The 15,910-nt window shown below is 40.4% G+C and overlaps 2 long non-coding RNA genes across 2 annotated transcripts; both read left to right on the plus strand.

The window, feature by feature from the left end:
* The first annotated feature begins 10,879 nt into the window (after positions 1-10,879).
* On the plus strand, positions 10,880-12,976 carry LOC115778977 (uncharacterized). Its single transcript, XR_004019881.1, has 3 exons — positions 10,880-11,178; positions 12,048-12,131; positions 12,874-12,976. It is a non-coding gene; the product is annotated as an uncharacterized LOC115778977 (long non-coding RNA).
* A 12-nt stretch (positions 12,977-12,988) lies between these two features.
* On the plus strand, positions 12,989-15,020 carry LOC115778978 (uncharacterized). The gene is made up of 3 exons (XR_004019882.1): positions 12,989-13,029; positions 13,474-13,566; positions 14,997-15,020. It is a non-coding gene; the product is annotated as an uncharacterized LOC115778978 (long non-coding RNA).
* The last annotated feature ends 890 nt before the right edge of the window (positions 15,021-15,910 follow it).

Below are 15,910 nucleotides of genomic sequence, written 5' to 3' on the forward strand. Positions count from 1 at the left end.
ATGTTAACAGTCCATTAGCTTACATCCACCAAGGTCTTCAAGGTCAACTTAATAATTTATTGATTAAAAATTGACAAAAAACCTTATAACTTAGAAACTATGATTCTTACAAGTGTAGTGTGTATTGTCAACATATAGAAAGTACTGTATAAAGATTGAAAATATCATGCCACATTTGACTTCTGACCTCTCCTTCAAGGTCAATAGATTGATCTGAAGGTCAAAGTGATAATAATGCTATATGCAGCTATTTAAAACTATGTTTCTTACTGACTTTGTTTGTATTGACAACATACAGGCATAGGAATGATATGTGGGGATTTGGGGATTCTGAATATCAGGTTACTTTGGATCGCTGACCTCTACTTCAAGGTCAAACTTTCAAAAAATGTCTTTTATCTTTAAAACTCTGCTTAAAATTCTACTGACTTTGTATTGGTAACATTTAGAAATTACACTGGTGTATGGGGATTCTAAATATCATATTAAAGTTTGCATCCAAAGTTTTTATATTTCTGGAGGAGAGTCCAGGAGACAGGCAGTTACTCTAAGAGAGCTGGGCAGGGCTGTAGAAGGTCCTTAACCTATCAGCAGGACCGGTATCTGCTTCTTTGTGCACGGAGGAACAGGATGAGCACTGCCAGAGTCCTTAATGACCGGTTTGAATGTCCATCCGATGCTGCCAGGTTGCACCTCAGACCGTCCAGGAGCTCAGTGATACCCTGGTTCAGATCGGGAAGGAAATCCCCCAGGACACCATCCATTATCAGGCATGCATGTGTGGGCCATGCAAACTACTGAGTACCATTTTGAGGTGCTGCTATGAAATGTTGGCAAAATGGGCTAGTCTGCCTCACAATTTTTTTTTTTTCACATTTTCAACATGTCTTTAAATTCAGCCCTCTATAGGTTGATCATTTTCATCTCCATCAAACAATGTGGCATCCTTGCGCTCCTGACACATTACCCAGTCCATGTCAATATAGATATAATTTCTTTGTGTTTTTAAAGTGCTCTATCACTGTAAAGTACAGTGCGGTGGCTGTAGCTCAGGAGGTAGAGTAGGTCATCTACTCATCGGAAAGTTGCTGGTTTGATCCCTGATTCCTCCAGTCTGCATGCCAAAGTATCCTTGGGCAAGATACTGAACCCCAAGTTGCTCTCCGATGCATTCTTAGGCGTAGAAAAAGTACTTGTGTGAATGGGTGAATGAGGCCTGTCGTTTAAAGTGCTCAAGTACAGTAAAAGTAGAGTAAAATAGCACTCTATAAGGACCAGTCCATTTCCATCACTGTACCACAGTTGTTGTTGTAATTGTCAACATTTTTATTCAGAAGTAGAATCAAATTATTAAACTACTATTAGAGCTTCTCAGTTCATTGACAAACAAGCTAACTGATTAGACAAGTTCAAGTTCACTAAGTGTGAGAATTCTGCAATGAAATTGAAGTAATGCTGCATCACTCAATTCAATAAAAGGAACTGACATCATAAAGCAGAGTGCAACTGCTACCTACATCCTTTCTCTCCAGCAGTATAATGCTTCTGCTCGTGTTAGAGTAGCATCCATTTTTGAATTTCAGGCACGCATACATTCGTTTGTAGTTTGAAATATGTTCTCTGTTAATTAGCAGCATTAATGTGAGCTCCTACATCTCTGATCATCCATCTTGTCAGTGTGAGCTGCAGAGACACTTTTTTTTTTTTGTCCCAGAGATTGCTCTCAGATGTAGTGCTTTGATTTGTTCAGTTTCATCAAGCACTTGAGAGATTGACCTTGCAGTAACAGCAAACTCCCCAAAGGACACAGTCTGGTCTGAAACCCCTGTCTTTTGTCACTATGTTCCTCACTGGGCTATATAGCCACAGTTGCAGCCAGACGGTCTTCACAGCTTCAGCTATTTTTCCATATTGAGTACTTCGGGTGTTGGGGAGTCTCCTAGTTTATCTTTATTGATATGAAAGGTGGTTCCCTGCCTGGATCAATTTTCACAGGAGCTCTTGATGCTTCTGGGCTGAAAAAAAAAAAAAATCAATGGAGACTCAAACAGCCATTCTACTCTGCTTGATTCTCTTTGTCTCAGTCTTTCCTTGTGGCACAGTGAAGCTAAGCCTGATCTCCATTCAGCCTGCCCTCCTAATTGCCTCATTTGAGAAAATGGAGCAATCAGGTCCCTTTTCTCTGCTACTCCACCATTGATGCTTCAGACAGGGGTCTGTGGACCAGTGCAAGACTGGGATCTATAGAACCATTCTATCTGCCTCCATTTGGTCTATCAGATTGACTGTGTAATTCAAAATCCAGTTCCTCAGTGCATCGTTGGAAATATAGACATTTACAGGGCTAATTAGCTATTCCAGTAATTAAAGTCAATCCCAATTGCAGGCAAATAGTTTTCTAAATAAGCTGAGTATAGAGATAAAGTCCACCTTTTGACTTTTGGCTGTTGCATAATGCACAGCCCGTTTGAGTTGGAATGGCGCAGTAGGCCAATTTAACCCCAGCAGCTTTAAAAGTCTGATTGATTGTGTGTTCAGGGTTCATGCAGACCTCTGCATGTTCTATCTGTGGTAAAATCCTTTAAAACCTGACTCTAGCATGAATTCAACATTGTCTACAGGCCAGGGAAGAGGATGCTGGGATAAAGATCTGAGGGGCCAGGGGGATGCACAAAGTGCCAGCATGAAGAGAATTTGATACTGAATCTAGGGCTTCTGCACAGTAGAGGAAATATAGGGGGCTTAGGGACTGACAGAGACATAATTCAATATAGCCTCGGGAAAAGATGGAAGGTGAAAAAAAAATCACACACACATGTGCACACACACCCACGCATACTCACAAAAAAGAAAAGCTACACACTTCTCTGACGGGCAACTACCATTGAGCAAGACTTATGAGTATTCACAATTGGTTATCGAGGGTCGAGCTGTACACGGCAGGATCCAAATTGTTGCAGTCAATGAAAAGCTGTCCAGTAGAGAGCTACATTTCTCTTCCTGCGGTGACAATAAGCCTCATGTCAAAGAACATGACTGATCGCTTTCACAGGCGCCTCTAAGGTTACCTCAGCGATAAAGGGTGTGATGAGCTCAAAGACTCACCACCATCAGAGCTGTTGTTCCAGGAGAGTAAAGCAAGTACGCTTCTGCCCAGTGCCTCTACAGACCAGATGGATCGGCTGTACGGGAAAAATCTGGTGCATTACACATGAAGAAGAACAAAGCTGCTTGCCTGGCAGGGTCCACCGACAGTCTGTACGAGGGATAAAATGTGCACTGTTTACATGGAAAGGTGATAGTTGACATAAATGCATAAAGCTGACACATTCTTTAGTGAAAATGGGACAGGGCTACTCTCCAAAAGTTTGGCGTTTTATCGTTAGAAGTGGAAACCCCGGCAGTTAAATTATGACTGAGTCGACTGAGAACTGGAGACTGCAAAGTCAGCAACACAAGCTGTGATGCCAGGCAGACAAATGCATCAAGTTTCTTATGGGTGCTGGAGATCCTTGAAAATGCTTGGATTTTAATATTGTCCTTTCAAGGTTTGAAAAGTGCTTGAATTTTGGATATAGTGCTCGAAGGTGCTTTAAATTGTAACCGCTTTTTTTTTTTTTAATAAAAAAATAACTATCTGGTTGAATAGTTCGCTTTTGAAACGGGGCAATAAAATGAGTCATAAAGTCTAAAATGAAAATTTCTCCGCCTTTGCCTGGCCTGCTCGTCTGCACGTGACCTGTCAGTCTGCATGTTAGTGATGGGAATTCCGGCTCTTTTCAGAGAGCCGGCTCGTTAGGCTCAGCTCCCAAAGAAGAGCCGGCTCTTTCGGCTCCCAAATGGCTCCTTAGATTTAAATTTTTTTTAAAAAGTGTAAAATGAATTACTAATGTAAAAACATACCTTAGGCCTTTATCAAACGTTTCCTTATATACTCAACATATAATAGAGTGCTCCAAATACAAATTACAAAACAAAAGACTGGAAATCAGAAAAAACAAGGGCCTTTGAGGAGTTGATCCTGTTTCTCCTGCCTGATGACCTGCCCTGTTTTGTTCTTCTAATTGCACTGATGGATGAATAATTCGTATATGCCTGTGCAGGTTGTTTGTGGGGCCTGCTCAATATTAAATTTTAAATTTGCAGTCTACACTCTGTCTATCAGAATAATCCTTTAACGCCAGGCAATCGCTGCTGAATCAGGGGTTCCTGACCTTACTAGCCGTGAACAGCTGATTAAGACATAGCATGTTTTAACAGATAGGAAAGCATATATTTGATACCAAGATATCCAGAATTTTCCAACATCAGGATGAGTTTTCAATACTTCCTATTACATTAAAATACCAAAGAACCAGGAGAAATTAAATGTCATGAAAAAAGATCAACATTTTCTTTGTACACTTTTCGGGAGAGGGAGGGGGGTCTGAAAAAGAGTACTCTTTGTAAACTTTGGAAAATGTTGATAATTGAGAATGACCCCTTAATGTGCTGGAAAATCTTGAAAATTGACCTTGAAAGTGCTTAAAAAATGCTTGAATTTGATTCTGGAAAAGGTGTACGAACCCTCATGCATACAACATCCAAACAAAAGGAATATGAACATGCTGTATTTACTATGTGAATGTCTCAGGTTATAAAAGTTCCTTGGTAAAGTGCAGTCTCAAGATGAAATAATGAATATTGTCTGCGATTATGCCTTTATGCCCCAGAGATGTGTTTTCAACACAAATATTTTTCTCCTCGACCAGTGTTGTGACAGGCCAACAAAGACCTCTGTACATTTACTGGTTCCCCTGATGTGAGGAGTGAGGGGGGGTGATGGGGTACCAGTCAATCTCTTCCTCAATGGTACATTAGGCCCTTTCAGTGTTTAGTGGCACTTAAAAGTACAGCCATGACCTTTCAGCTGTGCTCTAATTACATTCATGTCCTGGGGTCGGCAGCAATCACAAAACAACCCATCGTCTTTTATGAACTCACCACTGGGACATTGTCCCACACGCCTGTCACCTGGGATCTTGGCTGCCCCCAGCGATCCCCTCCTGTCGATCCCCCAGTATGTGAACGGAGTGGGCACAGTTCAGCAATGCAATGGCTCTTTCTGCTAAGGCATCTGGCTCCTTTCACACGTCAGCCATATTGGCTCAAAACAGGGCTCCCTTACCTAACTGGGTTTTTAGAGGTTAGTGGGTGTCAGAGAGGCGAGTAAGTTGGGTGGTGTTCAGCAGCCAACCCCGCGTCAGGCCCCATCAGCTCAGCATGGGCATCTATAAAGGCAGCCGACATCTTTCATGGCCAACAGGCTTTTGAAGGATCCAGGCTGGGATTTGTGCCCAGCCAAAGGCTTCCTCCTCCTGAAATGCTTCACTGCACCCACTTTCATTTCTAATCGAATGGGGTCTATGTTGTGGAGGTACTGGGGAGAGAAGAACTGGAGGCTGAATTGATTGAGACTCTGGTTTTTAGGTGATACTATAATTTAGCAACTTTGACCATGCGTGTTCAGATGTGGTCAGCATAAAAGTACGCCTGTGCTTTATCAGCTATTAGATTTCTATGCATGATTAAAGCAGCTCAGCTCTTATGATTTGAACCCTGAGCAAATGACAGTTCCCATCTAATTTGTGACATCTAAATAAGTCACTCTCGTTAGGGCAAGTTATGTTCAGCTGCTCTGGTTAACTTAATTTTATTGTAATGTAGGTGGCAGCACGCTTCATCTCATAAGGTTTTTTTTCTTTTCTTTTTTTATGTCCGTCAAGACACTGTGATCCATGAAACTGGCAGGGATAATGGCAGACTGAGAAGTCACACAGAGCCAGCACCAACAGACTCCTCTAAGAAAAGGTCACACAAAGAAAGAAAATTTAGCAGAGGGTTTCTTATAGTTTTATCAAATGAGATAAACTGGATTATAACAGCCTTGTGCACCCAATAGATACTCTACAAGAGTTACCAAATCACTAATTCAAATCACAAATATTCATGTTACACAAGATTATACATGATAGGAAATAAACTAGAAAAGAAAAGAAAGTCTGAGTTTGTTGGTGGACATTATTCACATCTGCTACATAAGACCTACTTTGAATGGTCAGCAAATACAGACTTAACCACTATTTTCTTAAATGCTTGCAGCTAGGTCCAGCATTATCATATTTAAACCTAACACATGTACCGTGGTTTTCTTACATTACCGGCTTACATGTCCTTTCAATCAAACACATTGTATGAAACATACCTTAGATCCTGTGTTGACTTTTAACAATAGAAATTTAATACATGGAAGCCACAGGATGTCTTTCTCTCTTTCATGTTACATCCTTGTGCTTTGCTTTGGCAAGGCAGTATATTGCATTTTGGCATGTGATTTGAGACTCTGCTTGGAGGCTGAGATGTTCTTTTGAAATGTATTCTAATAGTGCCCTGTGGATCTCAGACAGAGTCACCATGGCTGTCCACAAAGGGAGAATCTGATCATTTAGGAGGCCGGCCCAAGGTTCATTGACTGAAATAATGAAAAAAAATAAGTCTGGATTTAATGTGTCAGCTCTTGTGCTCATAAAGATTAAATTGTTTATTAGGCTCCGTGGCATTCTGTCTGGACAAGCAAGGCAAGCAGTGCTTGCCTTGTCAAATCTAAAAATAGACATAAATTAAAATGTGCCAAAGTAAAGCGATCTCCTTTCATCTTAGACAGCGCTGTCATAAAGCTCCTCGCCCGTTTGCATCCATCCTTTACATTACTGCCATCTTGTGGCTACAGTCAGCTATTGTCGCTGAAAGGGCCACGTGTTTTGTACTCGTAAAAAACTGTAGCCATCTCCATTTTATGGGCGTGTCCTTCCCTCATTAACAATGGCTTGAGCTAGGTAAGTACAAGTCACCAGCTTGTTTCTGGTGGTTTGCGTGTCGTAAAACAGGCTCTGGTCTTTGACGATAAACTGATGGAAGACCAGCGAGCAAGGCAAGCTGCCGCTAGCTCTGCTTTCACTGCTCTCAGATCAGTAAAAATCTGCGCTTTGTCTAGAAATACAGCTAGCATTAGCAAGTAAATGAGCTCCAGTGATTTAACCAACATGTATGCCTGTGTTTCTGAGCTCATGAACAACTGTTTTCAGCGACAAATTATATTGCCAAAAATATTTGTTCATCTGCCTTTGTGCACATAAGAACTTAAGTGACATCACATTCTTAATATATAGGGTTTAATGTGAAGTCGTCCCACCCTTTGCAGCTATAGCAGCTTCAGCTCTTCTGGGAAGGCTTTCCACAAGGTTTAGCAGTGTGTTCATGGGGATTTTTGACCATTCTTCCAGAAGCGCTATTGTGAGGTCAGACACTGATGTTGGCTAACTCGCAGTCTTTGCTCTGATTCAGGGCTCTTCAACTCCAGGCCTCGAGAGCCCCTGTCCTGCAGGTTTTAGATGTGTTCCTGATCCAACACACCTGAGTCAAATATAGAAGTCATTAGCAGGACTCTGGAGAACTTGACTGCATACTGAGGAGGTAATTCAGCCATTTGATTCAAACCTGCAGGACAGGGGCTCTCGAGGCCTGGAGTTGAAGAGCCCTGCTCTAATTCATCCCAAAGGTGTTCTGTCGGGTTGAGGTCAGAACTCCACACCAAACTTGCTTGTCCATGTCTTTATGGACCTTGCTGGTGAAACAAGAAGGGGCCATCCCCAAACTTTTCCCACAAAGTTGGCACAATGCAGTCAGACAAGTACCATTCTCCTGGCAACCACCAAACCCAGACTCATCCATGAGAATGCCAGACGGAGAAGCGCGATACGTAACTCCAGAGAACACGTCTCCACTGCTCTAGAATCCAGTGGTGGCGTGCTTTACACCACTGTATCACTTTGCATTGCACTTGGCGATGTAAGGCTGCGATGCAGCTGCCTGGCTATGGAAACCCACTCCACGAGGCTCCCTACATAGTGTTCTTTCAGTAATCTGAAGGCCACATGAAGTTTGGAGGTCTGTAGCAATTGAGGTGCCGTTTACACGAAGCCGTTTTCACTGGAAACGGTGTCGTTTTGATGCGTTTCAGCCTTTCGTTTACACGATGGCGTTTCAGAAACGATCCGCGTTTACACGAGGACATGTGAAACGATGAAAACGATGTAGTTCCCATGCCAGGCCACAAGTTGGCGTTGGTTTTCTCTTTGCAAAGTTTGTTTACGCAAGACGCGCATGCGTGGAGTGACACAGTAGGTAGTGCGGCAAATTGTTCATTACTTACAAAACGGCCAATGTGAGAGGTTTTGTGTGGACCGATGATGAGGTTGGATCGCTGCTGCACACAACCCTGAATTACAAAACGGTAAAAACACAGGAAAAGCATAAGAAGCACTCGTGAATCCGCGAGTACTGTTTATCAGTTTGCGCGTGCGCGAAAAACTGGCCGTCGCAACCATAGTGCGCATGTGCGAGTCGAGCGTTTTCAAATCACCCCGGTTTCAAGTGTTTACACGAAAACGCAAGCCGGTGCGTTTCTGAAACGCTCCACTCTGGACCCCGTTTCTGAAACACATCGTTTTCACTCTGTTGTCGTGTAAACAGAAGGGCGAAACGCATCAAAACGACACCGTTTCAAAATGAAAACGGTCTCGTGTAAACGGCACCTGACTCTGCAGAAAGTTGATGACCTCTGTTTACTATGCGGCTCAGCGTCTGCTAACCCCGCTCTGTGGGTGGGAGAACAGGGTGAGAGGACAGTTCACCAGCCTATCGCAGGGCTAATAGGGAGACAGACAACCATTAGCACTCACATTCACACCTATAGGTAATTTAGAATCACCAGTTACTAACCCCACTAACTGCATGTCTTTGGACTGTGCGAGGAAGCCAGAGTAACTGGAGAGAACCCACGCAGCCAAGGGGAGAATGTGAAAACTCCACACAGAAAGGCCCTGTCCAGGTGGTGGATTCAAACCAAGGACCTTCTAACCAATGCATGTTACCTGAACAGAATATAAAGTATTTAAAATGAGCTAAACCTTAAACATATGCAGCATTAATGTAAATGTAACTTTGACGAGGAACATTTTTTCTGCAGAATTTTGCTTTTGATACTTTATGCACAATTTTCCAATAATAGTTTCATGTGTAGTGAGGTGTTTTATTGCTTCTTTTCCTGATGGAATGGTTTGACAAATTCCTCCATCAATTGTCATTGTCAGCTGATACTAAATAATTTTTTGTGAATAGTAGGTATTTATTTAGCTATACAAGTAAAATTTTACTATTCTTCAGCCGGGAAGGAGATCAGAAAGGTGACGATAAGATATGATAAAAACTTTAATGATCCCACGACGGGGAAATTTGTGCATTACAGCAGCTCAGTGCAGAGAAGAAGGATGAATAAAACAAATGAAATAAAATAGAACAGAAAACACTGTATACATAAAATATATATCAATACACATATACATCAGAACACTATATACAGATATCAAACACTATTTATATTTGTAGCCAGTAAAGTATATACAGCAAACACAGTATGCATTATATACTGTGTTTGAGTGTAATAATTAAAATGTATATGTACTGTATGCATAAAGTGAAGACAAGCAGCAGCAGAAATAGTATCTTTTAATCTGAACTAATTTATCTTGTTAATTAAAGAGTGGAAGAAGATGTTTTTGTTTCTGTGTGTGTGTGTGTTGGGCGGGCGGGGGTGGGGGGGTGGGGGTGGGGTCGTCTCTGTTTACCTTTCTGTAAAAATCACTGCATGCCACTGATGAGGCTAAATGGGTAATGCTTTTCTAAACCTCAAAGTTCCTTTTTCAAATGCATTGTTTTTCTTTTATGTAATTAAAAATAAATTCACTGCATTGACATACTTTAAAATATAAGCATGGTCTAATACACATTTTTAACTAATATTTATCAAAGAAGAATTGAACCTTGCGTGTGTTTGATTGTTCGTACTGTTAATAGTCTGAGGAAGCCTTAGTTAACGGGAAGAGAAGTGTGATAATTGAGACCCCATTATGAAAATACAATGAATATTAATAGAGAAAAGAAGCCATTTAAATCCACGTTACCCTGCGTTTCCTTGCCGACACTCCCATAGTAAACTGCGCCCGCTGATTATGTTATTTTCCCTATCAGGCGTTACACTTGGGGAATCTCAACATATTGTTGTGGTGTTATGGGAAGAATGAGAATAGATAGTCACTTAATTAATCAGAGACAACTTAATTACTTGACTTTGCGCGCTTCCAAAGAAACCTGCTAAACACAGGGGAAACATCTAAACTACTCACTTGCAGGTCTCTTAGAGGAAGAATTAAACTGTAATCTCTCTCATCATTAACACATCGCCATATATCACAGTTTTTACGACCGCTGCAAGCAGTCTAAGGGGCAGCGTGGTGGCAAAAGAAAGCACCTATTACAAAAAAATGATAAAAAGTAACATTTAAACTAGTTAAATATAACAGCATATATCTATATCTAATATGGTGTTCATATGGTTTGGATTCTGTCTTTGGTGTCTGTCTTTTTATTCTCATAGGGAAGCATTTGTGCAAAAGTCTTGAGCCACCCCTCTTTCCTTAATAATTTGGTAGCAAAATGCGAATTAGGTGCAGAGATTTATTGAAACATGCAAACATAAATGGAAATGCGGTATATGAAGCAAAACCAGAATTTGTTCAATTTTGACGAGCTTGAAAGTCAATATTTGGTATGCACTACTTTATTCTTCCACACAGTCTGAACTCTCTGAGGCAGCTTTTTGTGTAATTTCTTTAAGTAGACAGAGCCTCCATCGTATTTTACAGATTGTTGTAGGCACTCACTGTTGTACCTCACCTCTGACCTCCTTCATACACTCAAAAAAAGGAATTTAGGTTGTCATTACATTAAAAAAATAGTAACATGTTCTTTTAACAAAATAATTTCATGTTTCAAAGGCAAACGTGATAAAATCATGTCAGATAAGCATGAAATTTAACAACCTAACGTTCATGAAATTCAGTCATGTTGAGATAACATGATTCAATGGAGTCAGAATGATCTTGCGCCGAAGACGGAGCAGCGAGATCACGGGAGATCACGCGAGATCACGCGAGATGACATACCATTTGGTGTGCCCGGGAAATTTCGAATGGCAGTTATCAAGCGAAGAAGGAAGTTGGCTGGCGTGCATCATAAAAGGTAAGATTCAGTCTTTTTTTTTCTCGTCCGTCTAAATGCAAATGATAATATGTGAATCAAATCATCAGCAGACTTTTAATCATTTTCCGTAATATTTGGTCGCGTAACATGTTTGTTAGCTAAAGTGACGATAGTTAGCTGGCAATTATTCGTGCTTCTCTACCATTTGCGCCAATGTTTTGCCTGTTCCATGCTTGTATGTGGCACATTATTTTATGTTGTGTGGATTAAATAGGTTAATTTTAGGCACAAACAATGCTTCGTTTTAACTCTGCAGCTCCTGGAGCGATGTCGCTCGCGCTCCATTCATTTTTTCCTATAGAACTTGTGTGATGAGGCCACCGTGGCTTCACACAAGTTCCATAGGAAATGAATGGAGAGGGAGCGACGGATTTCCATCATTTGGACAAAACGACCCTTTAACACGAGTGGATCATCGCGTACAAGTTTTTCCACGCCTCCACAGCTCTGTGCTGTGAGCGTGCATGCGTGTGTTGTGCTCGCTGTGCAGAGGTCAGCTGTTATTTTTTCTTTACGTCAGCTGAAGCCACCGTTAGCAGCCATCGTTCAGTGTTGGTCTTGTGCGAAATTCTGTTCCCGTGTGAAAATCTGTTCCCCCTGTGTTGGGAGCACGCACTGCAGCCAGAGAGGTGGATCGAACTGTCTTCAGCAAACCTCATTTGGTATTTTCCCCAGTGATTTATGTACAACCTTCCCTACCACCCCTAACGTGCCCTATATTTCCAGTTGTTATTATCATGTTGCATTCCAGAGTCCTATACCAAAAGTTTGAATACATGTATAGATGCACCTCTGCTCAGGATGAATTAAATATTTTAATGGTTGAAAATTTATCTGATCTCTTTCAGAACATCACTTGTCTGTTGTTCATCTGCATGAGTACCAGTGAAGGGGGTCATCGGCCATCAAGTTTTTGATTTCAGTGGTTAATAGTAAGTTTTACCAGATCTGAAGTGACTGATTCTAATGTTGGAGTGCTTATAAAGCTAAACCTGCATGTGAAGAAGCCAAAAAAAGCAGAAGTAAATTACTGCCCCAGCTATCCAGCCGGTGAAACAGCAGAGACACTGGAAGAGTTGAGAGTGACGCTCCTCTCAGAAGTAAAAAAGAGAAACAATCATCAGAAGTTGGCAGAAATGATGGACAAGACCTTTGCACTCAGAAGGCAAGAATGTATTTGGAGAGGCCCCCATGATAGCAACAAGGTGGCGAGCTCTCTTCCATGTTTGTGACACAAGTGGATGAATGCATAAAAGAACAAGCCCCACTGCATGCAATGTGTCACAATACATATTGGCAGACTCCGAGAAGTTACTCATACTGATGTGGATTTACTGAAGGCCAGCAACTGTAGCCTAAGGCTACATTCACACTGCAGCCTGAAGTGACCCAAATCTTTTTTCTTTTTTTTTTTGCCCTTATGTGACCTGTATCTGATCTTTTCATGTCAGTCTGAACAACATTGGATTTCACAAAAAAATCAGAATTGAGCATTAAGGCCTGCACTGTGAATGTAGCTTTAGTTGGCCTTCTGACAAAGAAAGTTCATGTATAGATAAATACATTTATTATGCATTTACATTTCTTAAACAGAACTGCTATCTCAAACGTTTACCAAAGGTGACGGTACAGTGCCAAACTAAGTTTTGTCTACTTTTTTGGTTTTTTTTGTAGGTGAGTGCAGAGTTCGAGAGAATCACAACAATCCATTTGCAGTCAACATTCTTCTCCAGGCTTGATGTTCAATCTGCAAACCTAATGAAGGCGTATGCCAAGAAAAGAGCAGTTCAAGGGAGAAAAATCAAGACCATCCTGGCACCCATAACCCAGGTATGATACCAGTGTAAATGTGACATTACTGAAAACTTGTCTATTGTAGAAATGACTTTGAGCACCACATCCTTTGTTAAACTAGAAGGATGTAAACTGTTTTGGAGTGGTCTACTTTTCACATATTTCAGGCATAAATATTTCTTAGATGACATCTTCAACTAGGTGGTAAAATAAAATGTTAAAATAATTCATTTTAATCATGGCGTGATGAAAGGAAAACACAAAGTAGTAAAAACAGTTAAGTAATAGATTCTTAAAGATCTTTTAAACAGACTATCCCTGATCAAACAATCTAAGCTGTATAAAATGTTAGCCACTGATCACTTTTATATTATGACTTCCTTTGAATTTAGTTAAGTTTCCAAGTGTGTGAACCTACACTGCTGGATTGTTGAAATTGTGTTTTCACTGCTTTCTTCTTTTTCTGATCTGCATATTAAGAATGAAACTATTGAAGTCAGAAGAGAATACATCCTCAAAGGTCTCTGCATGTACCTGAATGAAGACCCAGAGAAGCTGGTGAAGGAATACCTGGTATGTTAATTTACCTATGCGTTTATGATAGGGATGATCAGAGTTGGAGTTAATTGGGCTTCCTGTGTATTCCTATTAGATTTAAAATTATGTTAAGAGAAGGTCATTAAAACTCTTCTTTTTCTTCTTTCTCTTGGTTAAATTTCCAGTTTCCAATTTATTTATAATGCACATTTAAAAATAACAAAAATTTGACCAGACATTTAAAAACATGCACCATACTTTGGCACAATCACAAACCGCCCTTACCTACTAGACATTTACAACCCATTGTTACTCTAAATTGAATCACTTGCTGTCGTTGAGGGTCACTTGAAGAAGGGGGAAGGTATAAGCACTGACTTGTGGGACGTCTTTACTAGGGCTGGGTGATATATCGAGTTTTTAAGAAATCTCGATATATATTTTTATATGCGATATAAGATGAGACAATATCATTTATATCGATATAGTCATGTTACAGTCATACTTGTTTGTCTCTGAAAAACTTCACACTGCCTCGCCTTTCTCCCTCACCGCTTCACCCATAAATAATGCAGGAAGCGACAGCATGGCAGTGTTGCCAACTTAGCGAATTTGTCACTAGATTCAGTGGCTTTTCAGACCCCGCTGGTGACTTTTTTTTTTTAACCAAAAAGCACCTCGCGACCAATGTAGCGACTTTTCCCAGTGATGTCGCCGATTTTTGGAGAGTTTTGGAAACCTGAAATCCTCCGCTGTCGCTGTGTTTTGTGTACATACAGCCTTCATACTGTGTCCGTTTATATGCTTTGGCATTGCCTGGACCCCCAAGAGTCCCTGGCCATACCACAACTAGATAGCATAATTTGGTTTGTACTGTAAGTCATGTGACCTTAAAAGCGGAGGTGGGTCTTTTTTGTGTGCATGCATTGTCATGGCATTTACTCCATCATGGGAACAAGACAGGTTCTGCACATGGAAAATGTTTGGTTTGTATTCAGAGTTGCTATGGAGGGCTTTGTACTCGCCCATAAGTATGACTGGTTTGGAATGACAGGCAATGTGGCAGACCCTCCAAGCAAACTTGCAAATTGAGGGTGACTGGCCATGAAATACTGGGCCTGTTTGGGATTCACCCTCTGTCCTTGTCTTTCTGACAATAACAAACACACATACCCTACTTTAGCTCCTAGTTTTTCCTGTAATGAGACAATATACCTTTTCCAAATTGGAAAATCTAACGCTGGACTCACGATTACCACAGACAGGCCTATGGTGGAGCTTAGTTGTTGGAAGTATTTCACCATGACTCAGTCAAATTTTTATGTTAATTGGTTATTTGATTACATGTGTTTTGTTATGAATATGGATTAGGGTAGTGAAAGCTGTTTTACATACTGTAAAGATTGTGTACTGTAAATATGAATGCAGTGCAAATCAATTTAAGAAATCTTTATTCTTTTTTGCAGGATGTCAATGAAGGTGCTCAAACGCCCATAGCAGAGACTGCGTTTGAAATCTTTGTCCTTCAAGCAGAAGGTGCAGAGCCTGGTGATGACCCCATGGATGTTGGGAGTGGAAGTGATGAGTAACTTGGACAGTGTATCTTTTGCTGTAGAGATGTTGCTGGGTCTTGTCTATGTGCTAAGAGAGGCAAGAGAGTTTATTCCTTGTTTAGTAGTCAGCAAGCATCTGCACTGCCCATGTAAAAGTAAATGCATTACATTTTTGGAAATACAATTCTATTGTATTTTTTCTAATTTGTTGTGTATTCTTTCCACCCTTTCAACCAGTACTGTTAAAACACTTAATTTATTAACACTAAAAAACTATTCTTTAAGGTAACGTAATTCAATCATGGAAAGTATTTCCACAAGATTAAATTGCTTTCTTTCAGCATAAAGCAAATTTGTTAGGCTAACTTAATTTCCATGAATTGGATCAACTTAATTAAGTAGTGTAGTTATACCACTGTAAAATAAGTTGAATTCAACTAAATTTGAATTCATCTGAAACAAGTAAATTCATTTAGTTGGTCCAAAACATTACAAATTAGTTGGGCTGGCTCTATTAAATTAAATTGGGCCCAACTATAGTAAATAGGTTGAATCAACCTTAATAAATTAAGTTGAACCAACACAGGTGCTTTAAATTGGAGCAACAGAATTACATAATGCTGAAATAAAGTAAAGTAATCATGTGGAAATCTTTTCCATGATTTTTTTATGTTAATCCAAAGAGTTATTTTTTTGAGTGTACATACAGATGGCAATTTGAACCAAAATTTACAAATTTGGATTCATCACTCCATAAGATCCGTTACCATTGATTTTCTGTCCAGCTCTTGAGTAATTTGCCATACCTCAGCATTTTCTCTCTCTTC

This window comes from Archocentrus centrarchus, chromosome 4 (assembly GCF_007364275.1).
Source record: "Archocentrus centrarchus isolate MPI-CPG fArcCen1 chromosome 4, fArcCen1, whole genome shotgun sequence".
Classification (NCBI taxonomy): Eukaryota; Metazoa; Chordata; class Actinopteri; order Cichliformes; family Cichlidae; genus Archocentrus; species Archocentrus centrarchus.